Source organism: Carassius auratus, chromosome 25 (assembly GCF_003368295.1).
Source record: "Carassius auratus strain Wakin chromosome 25, ASM336829v1, whole genome shotgun sequence".
Classification (NCBI taxonomy): domain Eukaryota; kingdom Metazoa; phylum Chordata; class Actinopteri; order Cypriniformes; family Cyprinidae; genus Carassius; species Carassius auratus.
This window is the reverse complement of record NC_039267.1, coordinates 22,505,640-22,520,444: the sequence shown is the minus strand read 5'-3', so window position 1 is coordinate 22,520,444 and position 14,805 is coordinate 22,505,640. Positions and strand designations below refer to the sequence as shown.

Here is a 14,805-nt window from a genome sequence, read left to right as displayed (position 1 = left end):
AAGTGCTTTCACATTGTTTCACATTAGGAGGCATTTTGCTGCATAATCGATCCACCACAAACCATATGCAACTATGGAAGCTCAACTTCCATTAAATGGACTGAAAACGCTCAAGTAACGTTATAGGTCTCAAAACGCTTGCTCTGCGCCAGTGGATACACACCATAGACAGTAAAAGAAATATGTGCATGTCACAGACTGTCTGGGCATGCACTTCCGCGTTTCAGAGATCCGCCTTTTACTTTCCGTCAACATTACATTAATTAACGTTTAGAAAATTTATTTTTGACATTTGTGAATCAGTTCAGAATCGTCTGCTTATGCATTGCGATACATTTAAGAATCACATTTTTATCCCACCCCTACTAAATATAGTATGTAATGTAAATGTAAAAATCTGAAATACAAAAAAAAAAAAAAAAATGGTATAGGTATTAATTACTATTGTGATATTGATTGTTTTAGGAGACACTTTGACAAGTGGGCACTGGATGCTGAGTATTGAAGGCGAGGTGGTGTGTGAGGGCACTCAGCCCAGTTTCCTGTCCGGCCTTGCCACTCTGTTTGCTGCTTATTACTAGTTTAATCTTGAGTATCAGGAGGAAGCAGTGTGTACCTTGGAGTTCATTCAAAGGTAATGGTTGAATTCTAACAACTTCAGAACCAGCATTTTATAGATAAGTTATATCAGAACATTCCTTTTAATAATGTTATGTTATCAGTGTTATTTCTGTTGATGCCTTTAAAACAATGTGTCTTAACTCGAGAAGAGAATATATTTGTCTCCCTATTTAACACCAGCAAGCTATTGAGTTAAATATGTTTTTTTTTTATTATTAGTGGACATCTCCAACTTTCTTGGAGGTCCTAAAACCGCTCTTAATTACATATTGTCTGTTTCATGACCCTTTAGGTGCTTTGTGGGCATAAATCCAGAGAGAGGACCCAAAGCCAAGGGAAAAGTGCCATCGAAATAAAAACAGGACAAGTGATACAGAAGAAAATGTGTGGCAGTCAACCCACATGTTGCCACTCTTCTGTGCAAATTCCAATGGAATTTCTGAAATGTAAGGATACACACACACCAAGATTGCGTCTTCCTTTTATTGTTCTCTATCTGCCTTTGACTGTACCTCTCATCCCTCTGTCTCTCTCTGACTGTACCTCTCATCCCTGTATCTGTCTCTGACTGTATCTGTCCTCCCCCTATTTGTTTCTGAAAGTATTATTATGTTTTGTAATATATCTAATGTATTGTCCTCTTTACTCTTTTCAATATTTCTAGTCACACTTTGAATCCTGGGATGGAACTTCATCTGGAGCATAATTGTTATTTGGTTGATTTTTATCTGTTTGATGGAAAGTTTGTATGACTTCTGCAAGTGCGCGGCTCCTTCCGGTCAGTCATGCATCACTTTTTTGTATGACTTGTTTGGCAATATTGGTCTATTCCTTAATGATGATAGCTATCTGAAAATGTCTTTGTGGTTTTTAAAGGATTAGTTCACCCAAAAATGAAAATTAAGTCAATAATTACTTATGTCGTTTCACACCCGTAAGATCTTCGTTCATCCTCACAACACATAATAAGATGTGGCTCAGTGAAGCGTGCATTTCTAGCAAGATCATTTCTTTTTTTCAATGCCCAGAAAGCCTCTAAAACATTTAAAACAATTCATGTGACTACAGTTGTTCAACCTAAATATTATAAAGCGACGAGAATACTTTTTTTGCCAACCCCCCCACCCCATCTCCCAAAACAACGATTTTATTCAACTATATCTAGTGATGGGCGGTCTCAAAACACTGCTTCATGAAGCTTAGAAGCTTTACGAATCTTTTGTTTCAAATCATTTGCTCAGAACGTGTATCAAACTGCAAAAGACACATAAACCATTGAAATTTCAAAACACTTATGACGTAACGAAGCCTCATTTACTGAAATCATGTGACTTTGGCAGTTTGATATGCTCTGATTTGAACTGAAAGATTAATAAAGCTTTGAAGCTTCATGAAGCAGTGTCATTCATCACGAGATACTGTTGAATAGTCATTATTTAGTTTTTTGGCACACAAAAAGTATTTTCATTGCTTCATTACACTAAGGTTGAACCACTGTAGTCACATAAACTGTTTTAAATATGTTTTTAGTACCTTTCTGGGCATTGGAAAGGGAAATGATCTTGCTAGCAATGTAGGCATCACTGGGCCATCAGGTTTTATAAAAAATATCTTAATGTGTGTTGTGAAGATGAACAAAGGTTTTAAGGGTGTGGAATGACATGAGGGTGAGAAATGACAGAATTTTCACTTTTGGGTGAACTGTTTTAATATGACCATGTTGGTCATGTTTCGGTTATAACGCAGTTTGAATATTTCTTTGTGTCAAGGTCCATGATGGCCATTATGTTCCAAGTAATAAAAAAGAAATCATGCCAAAATTTCATATCCATTTAAAAAAAAATGAAATAATTTTAAAATAAATAAAAATGAGTTCAAAATAATATACTTTTTATGTCATTTTTTAATGTAAATTTGAAAGTGATATATAACATTTTGACCTGTTTTTTTTTAGATTTTAAAAATGTTATTTTTTTATATTTTTTTGGTGAATTAAGTTATGCATTATATAACACTTTATGCAGTTAAAGTTAAGTCAGCAATAGGGAAAATATATTGTATGCTATCATTTTACATACTTTAAATATAGCAAATACACATATGCTTTTTTTCAAAGAATTGCTTTGCACAGTAAACTACTTGAAAGTGTGCATTTGCTATTTAAATAATTGTTAAATGCCATATACAATGTATTAAAAATGCAGTATATAATATATTTTTTTGTAAAAATGCAGTATACAAAATATAAAAAAATTACTGTAAATTTTACAGTAAAATACTGGCAGCAGGGTTGCCAGCCAGGTACTGTAAATTTTACAGTAGTCGTACTGTAATTTAATTTACAGAATTTTACTGTAATTGAGAATACAGGAAAATCTGTAAATTAAATTACAGTACGACTACTGTAAAATTTACAGTACCTGGCTGGCAACCCTGCTGCCAGTATTTTACTGTAAAATTTACAGTAATTTTTTTTACAGTTTACCCAGCTGTGAAAAGACCACCTTTCTGGTCACACGTGTCTCCAACGTTGCTGTTGAGGTCCTGAAAGAGGATGTTGTACATTGCCTTAATGCTAGGTATACCTGGTATCACCACTGTCAGTCTTGCTCGGAATGTCTCTTGTGATGGCATGGTAATTTACACACTCATTGAATGACCTTAAACAAGAAATCCAAACACAACTTGGAGTCCATGAAAATTTTCGACTTCAATTCAAAGATCCCGATTTCAATGATTTTGTTAACTTCAGTTCAACTTCAGACATTCAGGACAGAGCCACACTTAAGGTGATTCAATTGCCTTCATCTCCAAGTTGCTCTTCTGCTCCATCTGTGCCAGAAGTAACGGAGATGTCTTCAGGGTCATCCTGTGACACAGACATAATCTCATCTTCACATTCATCTGCACCTTCCTCATCCTCACTTTCGACTCCAGAATCTCTGACCGGTGTTAGAAGTCAGCTGTGGCCTCGAAGTTTCCCAGTACCACAGTTTAGTTTTGATGCTGAGATGCAATTGCAAAAAGCTCAACTTGCTTATCAAACAGATGGTACTGTTTTTAGCCCCAATACCAAGCTGAAGTCTGACATTTTGGATGCTTTAGCTTCAGAAATAATAAAGTACAAGGCATACCCTTCAACTGCAGATATTGATGATGTAGCTGCTGCTTTGGTACAGAAGTTCCCTTGCCTCAAAGAAAAAGGCTCTGCGAGCGGCTACTATAGCTGGAAAATAAGTTTAAAATACAAGATGGCAAACTTCAGAAACAAAATTGAGGAACATCGGATGTTCTGAGCTCAGCATCAACTCACATAAGCGAAAGGGATCAGTGGGAAGTCCTAACCAAGTGAAGAAACCTAAAAAAGCTGAGGTAAACTATTGTCCAGATTACCCATTGGCAGAAACAAAAGAAACACTTGAACATCAAAGAACGGTACTACTCTCTGAGGTGACTAAAAGAAACAATGAGCAGGTTATCAGGGTGCTGATGGACAGAACATTTTCACTTAGGAGGCATGAAGTGGTCGAAGATTTGCCTTCCATTGGTTAATTTAAAAACAGATGGCCAGCCCTCTTTAATGAGCGAGAGGTAAGTCTCTGTAACGTCAGCTATAATTACTTAGATGGTTGTTGTAATTTTGAATTTTGAAGGATTATTCACATTTATTTGGTTGGTTCATTTGTGGTAATGTTATATGTGATCTGTAATTGTCAAAGACATACTGTTAGTCTATTATAATATTGTAAGGACTGTAAACACTAACTATAACAATTTGTTCTTTTAAAACTGTATTAGGTGTCTGTGGAATTCAGTAGGATTACAACGATCCCTTTGGTGTCCAAATTCATGAGTCAGCTTGATAAATTCTCAACTCTGCTCATCTCTGTTTTCAGAAAGAAAGGAGGAGCAGCAGGACAGAAGATCAACAACATCCTGTCAGTTATGGATCAGGTATGTTCTCTAAATTCATTTTAAATCTGCCAATATTTCTTTCTCTTTCACTTATTGTGCACTCAGCCTCATGTTATGAAACCACGTTTTTCTCTCAATTAAAACACCAAAGGTAATAATGGTTGAGGTAATATAAATGAATGATCTTTTTTTTCTCTGTGAAATGCATCTAAAGCCTGGCATATATCGGAGTTCAAATGCAAAACCCTTTATAAGCCACCTTAGTCAAAAGAAGGTGGATTTAGAGAGTATTGAATCTGAAATCTGAATCAAAAAAAAAAAAAAGCTTTTCCATATTTTCCAGCAGCGTCAGTGTTGGGATTTATGCATCTACAATTAGAACAACTATTAGAACAAATATTGCAATTTTGAATAAGCAAACTGCTAATAATGGCTTCTTGGTCACACTTTTCAGGATGTCCCCATGGAAAAAAGACGTGAATGCATCCTAAAAGCCCTTGTTGTTTATGTGAATGAAGACCCCTCAAACCTTGTGAAGGAGTACATGGTAATTTAAGCCTGTTAAACATCTCTAATACTAATTCCTCCTTTCACCTGAATTTTATGTAATTACATATTTTTGTATTACATTTTTTTCTAGGACGTTGAACATGAAGCCCAAACCTCAGTGCGCAACACCACCCTAGGAATCTATGTCATCAAACCTGAAGAGGCACATGCCACAGACCCTTACCAAGATGTTGGCATCATCGTTGAAGGCATCAAAATACTTGAACAATGAAACCTGAACAATGTTGCCAATGCGTGTTCTATGATGCTTGGTCTAATTTATGCATTAAACTTGGCCTACCCGCAAGACTTGAGATACACATTTGAAACATTTCAAAAGCTTTTCATGGAGCTAGGGGCCAACAAGCTGTCAAACATAACTGAATAAAGTAATTCAAACCAGAAAAAAAAATCATTTTTATTTTGGTTGAATGTAAAAAATATATATAATCCAGATGAACTTAATTGAGTTAATAGTTTAAAATAAAAACAAGATTGTTAATCTGATTCAACTAAACAAAATTGCATTACCTTTATATAAAAAACTTAAGTTTACTGAAATAGATAATGTTACTTAAACTCAACAGCACATAGTTACGTGGAACCTGTTGACATAATAAACTTAATTAAATCCAACATATCATTTTTTTGAGTGTACTGATTTCGTCTGGTCAGAGGAGAACTGACCCCAACTGAGCCTGGTTTCTCCCAAGGTTTTTTTTCTCCATTCTGTCACCGATGGAGTTTCGGTTCCTTGCCGCTGTCGCCTCTGGCTTGCTTAGTTGGGGTCACTTCATCTACAGCGATATCATTGACTTGATTGCAAATAAAAACACAGACACTATTTCAACTGAACAGAGATGACATCACTGAATTCAATGATGAACTGCCTTTAACTATCATTTTGCATTATTGAGACACTGTTTTCCAAATGAATGTTGTTCAGTGCTTTGACGCAATGTATTTTGTTTAAAGCACTATATAAATAAAGGTGACTTTGATGTTATTTATTTACTATCATCTCTGTGTCGAATCTGAATCTATCCAACAAAACTTTAAGATTAAATGGTTAATTTATATTATTATAAAAATGGGAGAAAATGTAAAGCGGTTTGTGAAAGACCAGAATGTGGAAGAATTGACAATAAAGCAGACTTGACTTGACTTGATTATTACCGTGCGTGCTCTGCTTCTAACGACAGAGAGAGAGAGACAGAGACAGAGAGAGAGAGAGAGAGAGAGAGAGAGAGAGAGAGAGAGACAGAGAGAGGTTTACAAAACTTTATTTAAAACAACACTAAATCTTCAACAATTCACATTATATAGAAAGAATTAATTTTTTTACAAAAATTACATTTGCAAAACCAGATGTCCATCAGAAACAACACACAAAACCTCATTAACACACCACAGATCACTGAAACCCGTCTCATTATTTACAAGACTATAATATACAAATTCTATCTTTAGTCTGCCAGCTACTAATTTCTTAAACATCACTTCAACATTAGTACTATTTAACTGTAAACCTCGATTTTTCCTGGTTTTCCATATTGTCAATTTCGCAGTTCCTATTAAATAATTTAACAGACACATCTTCCTTCTTTTTGAAAAATTATATTTCACACCCCCTATAAAAACTTCCTCTGAGAATTCTTCACCCAAAGCTTGAAACAGTCTACTAAGAACATCAAAAAGACCTTCCAATCTTTTACATTTTAAAAACAAATGTTCTAAATTCTCTTCCTCCCCACAGAACCTACATCCCACCCCTACTACTGGGTTCAGGTGTGCCACATGTTTGTCCGTAGCTATTGCACCATGAATTATTCTCCATTGAAGATCCGCTGTTCTTTTCTCGATTGGAGGTTTATACAGAGTTCTCCATCTATCTCTTACAAGAAAGTCTGCCTTCAACAAAACTGGCCACCTTGAGATCTTTTGTCCTCTGAGTAACACTTGATGTAAAACTTTTACTGCAGTGTTATATATGGCTTTCTTTGATGTTGTTTTAAACAAATCCAGCTGTGGAGTTTTAAAAGACAAAATTGAACCTGTGGATTCATCCTCTTGTCTTTCACCGACGACAGCAGCAACTCTTATTTTTGGAAAGTCCGGTTCATTACTTGGGTCTGACAGAAATCCTTGTCCAATGCTTTTCCTATAACCACTTGGTAATGCATTGACAATTTCTTCCACCAGCTTTTCCGTCAAGCGTGAGGACTTTAATCCTGTCAATTCTTTCAAGGTTTCCACAGATTCCCATCGGTCATTATTTAAAAGTTGCCCCAACTTCACAATGCCATGTCTTTGTAAACATGCACGCACGCTTACAGCTGACAAAAGTCTTGTCTGAATCATTGGGTTGAAAAACAAGCATTCCTCTCGTATCCAACTCCCAGATTCATCAACATCTCTTTCCACTTTAAAAACAGTTCTCCAAGAGTGCAACATTGACCGGTAAAAAGGTGTAATATCGGACAGATTCACTTCATGCAGTTCCATTAAAAACAGATGTCTATCTAATTTAAGACCACCTGCTTTTTGTAGAATCATTTTTGCAGTCTCAGTCCAAGCTAAATCCTTACAATACAGAAACCTCTGTGCTGCTTGTATTCTAAAAGCAGAGATCTTGCTCCGCACATCCACCAGACCTTGACCTCCCTCGTACACTGGAAGGTAGAGAGCTGCCGCTCGAATCCAATGCTCTCCACTCCAAAAAAAATCCACAAATGTCCTCTGTATTTTGCAAATCAATTCTTCAGGTGGTTCCATTACAATGAGTCTATGCCATAAAGTTGAGGCAGCCAGATTGTTCACAACTAGAACTCTTCCTCTGTATGACATCAATGGTAATAGCGATTTCCATTTAAACAATCGGGCAGACACCTTTTCCAGCATTCCCTCCCAATTTCTATTCTGAAATTGCTTATTTCCAAAAAAACACCCTAGCATTTTCAGCCCATCCCTCTCCCACAACAATCCACCCGGTAGTTTTGGAGGTCCTTGCCCACCCTTCCACTGACCAATAATAAGTCCCTCACTTTTTCCCCAATTTACCCTAGCTGAAGATGCCTTTCCATAATTTCTCATTGTTTCAGTTAAAATATTAACATCATTTTGATTTGAAATAAAAACAGTTACATCATCAGCATAAGCTGATATGGAGATTCCACGCATGACATTAATTCCACTGAGATCTCTTCTTAGCCTGCACAGCAAAGGCTCAATAACAAGGCTATATAATTGTCCAGACAGTGGACAGCCTTGCCTGATCCCTTTTAACACAGGTATTGGTGCACTCAATCCTCCACCAGCTTTCACAATCACAAACACTTCAGAATATAACAGTTGAATATAAGATATAAAATTCTTTCCAAACCCAAAATTTTTCAAAACCTCATAAAGATATGTGTGATTAACTCTATCGAAAGCCTTCTCTTGGTCTAACGACAGAACACCCAGGTCAACATTATTGAATTGATTAAGATCAATGACATCTCTTAACAAAAAAAGATTGTCCATAATTGACCTATTAGGAATACAGTATGTTTGATCCCTGTGAACTAATACTTCCAAAACATGTTTCAACCTATTTGCTAAACATTTTGAAATTATTTTATAGTCCATGCACAATAAAGAGACAGGTCTCCAGTTCTTTAGCAGGCACAAATCCCCCTTTTTAGGGAGCAAGGAAAGGACTGCTCTTCGACAGCTTACAGGAAGTACCTTATTCCTTACACTTTCCAATAAAACTTCATACAAGTCACTTCCAAGTACATTCCAGAATGTCTGATAAAACTCTGCCGGCAAGCCATCAATTCCTGGTGAACGGCCATTTGATAACTGTCTCATTGCCTCGGTGATCTCCTGGAAAGTAATCTGTCCATCCAAGGATTCCTTCTGTTCATTTGTCAATTTCGGTAGATCACTCAGCAAATCAGACATACATTCAAGATCACAAGTCTCAACATCATACAGATCCGTATAGAAATTGACTGCCAGTTTCCTTATTTCCAATGGGTCAGAGGTTATGACCCCGTCAGGCCGCCGAAGATGATACATTTGCTTTTGCTGCACACTTTTCTTTTCAAGATTAAAAAAATATGAGGAAGGAGCATCCATGTCTTTAATAGAACAAATTCTTGCTCTTATTAATGCTCCTTTCACTTGTTCTTGTAATAATGAACCAAGTTCTTTCTTTTTATTCAAATGTTCACTTTTTATCCTTCCATCATCCTTATTCATCACAAGAATATTCTCCAAAGATTGTATATCCCTTTGAAGTTTTTGTACCGCTGCTTTCACCATGGAAGTAGAATGTGAACTATAATTCTGACAAAAGGTTCTTATGTTTGCTTTACCGACCTCCCACCACATAAGCACGTTTTCAAAAGAAACCTTTTTTAACTTCCAGTCATTCCAAAAGAATATAAAATTCTCACAAAATAAAGCATCTTGTAATAGTTTAGTATTAAAATGCCAAAAATAGTTTGGTTTTGAAGTTCTTTTCATATTCAAAGTAAACAATATCAAATGGTGATCTGAAAAACCAACGGGAAAAATAGAAACCTCAGCTATTTTATTATTCCATTCTTTACCTATATAAAATCTATCTAATCTAGCTCCGCTTACCCTATTATTAGATGCTTTGAGCCAAGTATACTGTTTGATTCCCGTGTTTCTTCTTCTCCAAATATCTATTAAATCAAACTTTTTTAAAATTTTTAACAATACAACACTTGACTCATGATGGGGTTCTTCTCCATTTCTATCAAGAATAAAATCAATAGTGCAATTCCAGTCACCTCCAATGATTGTACAAACATCGTCATCAATTTTTTGAATAGCACTCCTCAATTGTAAAAAAGACCTCACACGCTCAGGTCCATTGTTGGATGCATAAACATTTATCAGTACAAATACAAATCCCTCATATTTGATTTTTAACAACAATATTCTTCCTTTTACAATTTCTTCAACAGCTAAAATATTAACATTCATTCCTTTAGCAAATAAAATGGCTATGCCAGCACTCATATTTGTCCCATGACTTAAAAACCTCGTTCCTTCCCACCATCTACTCCATTCAGATTCATTGTCTACACTTGAGTGTGTTTCCTGTAAGAAAGCTACATTAATTTTTTTAATACCAAATAACTCCGATACCATTGCTAATTTATTACCATCTCTACCCCCATTAATATTTAAAGAGCCAACCCTCAACAGCTCCATGGAAGAAAGAAAATATAAAGAGGATAGAAAAAGAACAAAAAAACAAAGAAATGTTCACCACATGTGACTTAAACATTTGATTTGTTTTGAGAAACGTTTATTTTATCCCTTCTTAGCTTTGTTAACATCTTCTTCAACCTGAATCTTTTTTGTTTGCTTAACGCATCAAAGCTAACATTTCTCTGCAACAATTTCACTGTATGTATGAATTTATTCTCATCAGGAAAAAAATCTTTAACTTCAACAGTTCTTCCAAAGGTCTCATCCAGGAAGTTATTTATATCTTGCAATTTATACACATCGTCCACACTTCCACACTGTGATCCAATGTCAGATATATCAGAGAAAGCATCATCATCTCTCATCCCCGAATCAGCATCACACATTTCACCAGAATTAGACATTTCAGAATTTTCATTAAAAACCCTTTCAACGCTAACCGTAGCTACATCATCATTCAGTACACTAGCGTCCTCCAATTCAGAAATATCATTATTTTTACCAGAATAAACCATTTCATGGACATTCTCAGTCTGACTTTCACTCACTCCATTACTGTCGATGTTCCTCTGTGATCCAGCTTGAGGCTGCACATCCTCAGAAGCTGACTTGCTGCTCTCACCAGCAGTAGAAGTACTAGGCCTAACTTCAACTTCACTAACCTGGGCCTTGTGTGGACATGCGTGCCGTTTATGCCCGATATCCCCGCACTCAAAACATTTCAAACTACCCGTGTTTGCGTAAATAAAATACGCTTTCCCTTCATGCATGACTCTGAACGAAATGTCCAGCTCTGGTTCATTTAAGAACATAAACACCTGCCGCCTGAAAGACATAACGTGTTTAAGAGCAGTGTTTTTACACCCCAGCGGGATCATCTTAATCTCACTAGCCTTTTTTCCATATCGCGACAAAGCTTTCTCAATTTCTTCATTTCGAATAAAAGGCGGCACATTGGATATCGTAACTCTCGTTGTCGGAGCAACAAGCGGTGAGATAATAAGAAAATCACCACTTACCACAATTCCGTCGCTTATCAACTGATTTACTATGTCTTCCTTCTCGACAAAAACCACCACTGCTTTATTCATCCTGGATGCTGTAGTAATGTTCTCATAACCAACTTTTTCACCGATTGCCAGCAACACGTCTTCAACAGTGACGCCCTGAGCTGGTACACACCTGATTCCATGGCGGAGCGACACCTGTGACACTGTCCTCGCAGGGACAGACGCCATCCCAGTGCCGCCTCAAAAACTCACAAACACTCACAAAACAAATCAGATGTTATTTTTAGAAAAATAACAAAACATTCATAGACTTAGAAACATAAAAAACAAAACAAAAAAACAAACAAAATATATGCGGGGAAAAAAACCCCCCAAAATCAGTCTTCCTCTCCTCGTGAACACCCTCACACGTACCCCAACCCTTCCCAGCATGCACCGAGACAGAGAGAGAGAGAGAGAGAGAGAGAGTTAATCTAATACCATATTCTATTATATTTTATTTCTAAATTATACATTTATGTACACTAATTCACTTTGCATTACATGGTTAATACTTTTTATATATTTTATTATTACTATTATTCTTTTTCTTTCTGTAAATACATATGTTCACTATTTGTAAGCAGCCCAGCTGCAACTGCTTTTGCAATACACATGTACAGTTTTTGTCATGCCAATAAAGCACACCTAAACTGAATTGAAATTGACAGAGAGAGAGAGAGAGAAACAAGATGAGATCCCGATCATTTAACTTTTAATATTATTATAAAACAAGACAGACATTCAGTTCTGACAAATTTTAAACAAGGAAACCTCCTACAATCAATATTATTCACAAGGAGAGTTTTCTGCCAACACTTCACCTTCACCACAAAGAGAGGCATCTGCAAAGGCAGACAGATCCTGGTATTGGAAGATGCTGAAGGAAATGAGGAATCAAGAATTTTATCTCTTAACTTATACCACAACGGCACTGTCATGATCCAAGGTTCAGAGCCTGCCCTCCTAGCATTTTCAGCTGACTTTTTACAAATTAAACAGCAGACATGTCTTAATACAAGTCTCGTACAAGACCATATAGATATGAACACAAACTCTTCTCCCGTAAAAGACACACAGAAGAAGACAACTGCAACAGCCTTAACTCAATCTCCCATGTCAAAAATGAAGGAGAAATGTTCACTTCTGGAAATCGATATGGTGGATCTAAGAGAATTAATCATGTCCAATTTGAAAGACAACAGCGACTTGGAGCAGCTTACAAAGGACATGATTAATTTAAAACAAGAGACAGAATATCTGCTGAGAAACAAAGAGCAGATGTCAAAGGAACTTCACCAAGCCAGAGAAGAGCTGAAGGAACTCAAATCAACTTTCAGAAGACAAATCACAGAAATCAAAACAGAAATGCAGGAAGAACTGTCTGTCTTGAAATCTGAACTTCGAAAGAAAGATGAACTTATAAACAACATGAAGGAACAACTGCTTCATGATTTATCTCCCAAAGGATCCGATGCTAAACACTTGACCGGTCTGGACGGTCAGCAATCATCTGCAGTGGACGAGCCTCAGTCTTCATCAGCTCCTCACAACTCCAGCCCAGCAGAAGCCCTTCTTCTCATCGACTCCAACGGGAAATACATCAACCAGAAACTCTTGTTTCCAAAAATGAAAGCACAGAAAATGTGGTGCCCGAACACTAGCAAGGCTCTTCAGATCTTATCTGATAAAAATCTGAACGAAACGTACAAGCACATCATAATCCACACAGGGACAAACGATCTAGGAGCAGCAAAGGGCAACGTGGCTCCTGTGCTCCGAGAGCTGGCCATCAGAGCCTCAGAACGCTTCCCAGAAGCTCAGATAACTCTGTCCACGTTACTGCCACGGACTGATGTGCCCTTTCACGTGATCCACGGAAACAACGTAGAGCTTTCCAGAACCTGTGCACTCATTCCTAATGTTCACCTGGCACACCATAAAGACATCCGGCCCCATCACATGTATGACTACATACACCTCAACAAGAAAGGAGTACAACTTTTCGCAGGAGTGCTGAAAAGCACAGCACTTGGAAGAACAAACAGCAGAAATCTGCACAGCAAGAACAGCTCCCAACTACACAGAAACATCCAGCCTCGTCCAAGAACCAGACAGGACTCGACCCCTGGACCGCCATCACAGCATCAGAGCTACGCTGCAGCAACCCAACAGCCACAGAACAGGACCGATCTGAGAGCAACTCTGAGTAAGGAAAAGACAAACACTTTCATCTTAGTGAGGAGGCGGGGTTGACCCCATTGCTATGTATGACACAATCTTTTGAAGACTGTGATTGGTTGGTTGTCCAAGCACTTTGAATTTACATGTGTAATTTTTCCTATTTGACCGTTCTCTCTCTCTCTCTCTCACACACACACACAAACACACATTATATGTGTGTATATAAATCCTTTTTTTTTTTACCATGCTTGTAATTTCCTATAAGGTATTTGATTGGTTCAGAATGATAAAAATTGTTCCACTCTTTCTAATTACAGTGATTGCTGTCCTATTTAAGTGCTGGTTTGAATGTTGGTTTTAATGAATCAAACACTGAATCAAAACCAAGAAGGGTGAGAAAGCCAAACTGGACAGAGGAACAACTGTTAGCCCAGTTAATGGATGCACACAAGGCCATTCTTAAAGGAAAATTCGGGCCGGGTGTCACAGTAAGGCACAAGAAGCAGACATGGGAGCGTATAGCACAAACTATTAACGGTTCATTCCTCCTGCTTGTGCGCACCTATAAGCCTGCTATATTCATAAATGCAGTTTTTTGAGCCTGCAAGGTGGGAATGTCCAGTGAAACTAAATGAACTGCGACACAATAAGATGTTCTGAAAGTGCTGTAATTGTTTGTGTGATCACTCTGCTTACAGAAGGTTGTGACAGACCCAAATCATCACTATTACATTGTGGCATTTTCACAGTTGCCAAATATCGTAATGTAGTGATTACTGTAATTTCTGGCGCTATGGCATTTCTGCGCTGTGTCGGAGATGTTAGCACGTCTCCAATAAGATCAGTCACAAACATGATCCCTCCACGATCTAATCTATAACGTCTTATTAACTCACTGTCATCCATTGTCTGAAACACATTTCTTCTGCCTCTCATCTTTCTGCCATTTTCTCCTCTGCTAAAGAAACTCTTAAGCCTCTTAAAAGTCCTCGTCTGTGCTCCTAACAAGGCAAGGCAAGGCAAGTTTATTTATATAGCACATTTCATACACAATGGTAATTCAAAGTGCTTTACATAAAAGAAAGTAAAATAATCATGAAGAAAAATAGTAACAAAAATAAAACAAGTAATTAAAACTTTTAAAACATTTAAAAACAGAAAATGATTTTACATAAAAATAATAATAATAAAACAATAAAAATAAAACCGTGAAAATATAGTGCAATCAGTTCGGACATTTCACAGTGCTCAT

General features: G+C 37.0%; 1 long non-coding RNA gene across 1 annotated transcript; it reads left to right on the top strand.

Moving 5' to 3' along the window:
* The first annotated feature begins 1,008 nt into the window (after positions 1-1,008).
* On the top strand, positions 1,009-1,408 carry LOC113043664 (uncharacterized). Its single transcript, XR_003275769.1, has 2 exons — positions 1,009-1,067; positions 1,286-1,408. It is a non-coding gene; the product is annotated as an uncharacterized LOC113043664 (long non-coding RNA).
* The last annotated feature ends 13,397 nt before the right edge of the window (positions 1,409-14,805 follow it).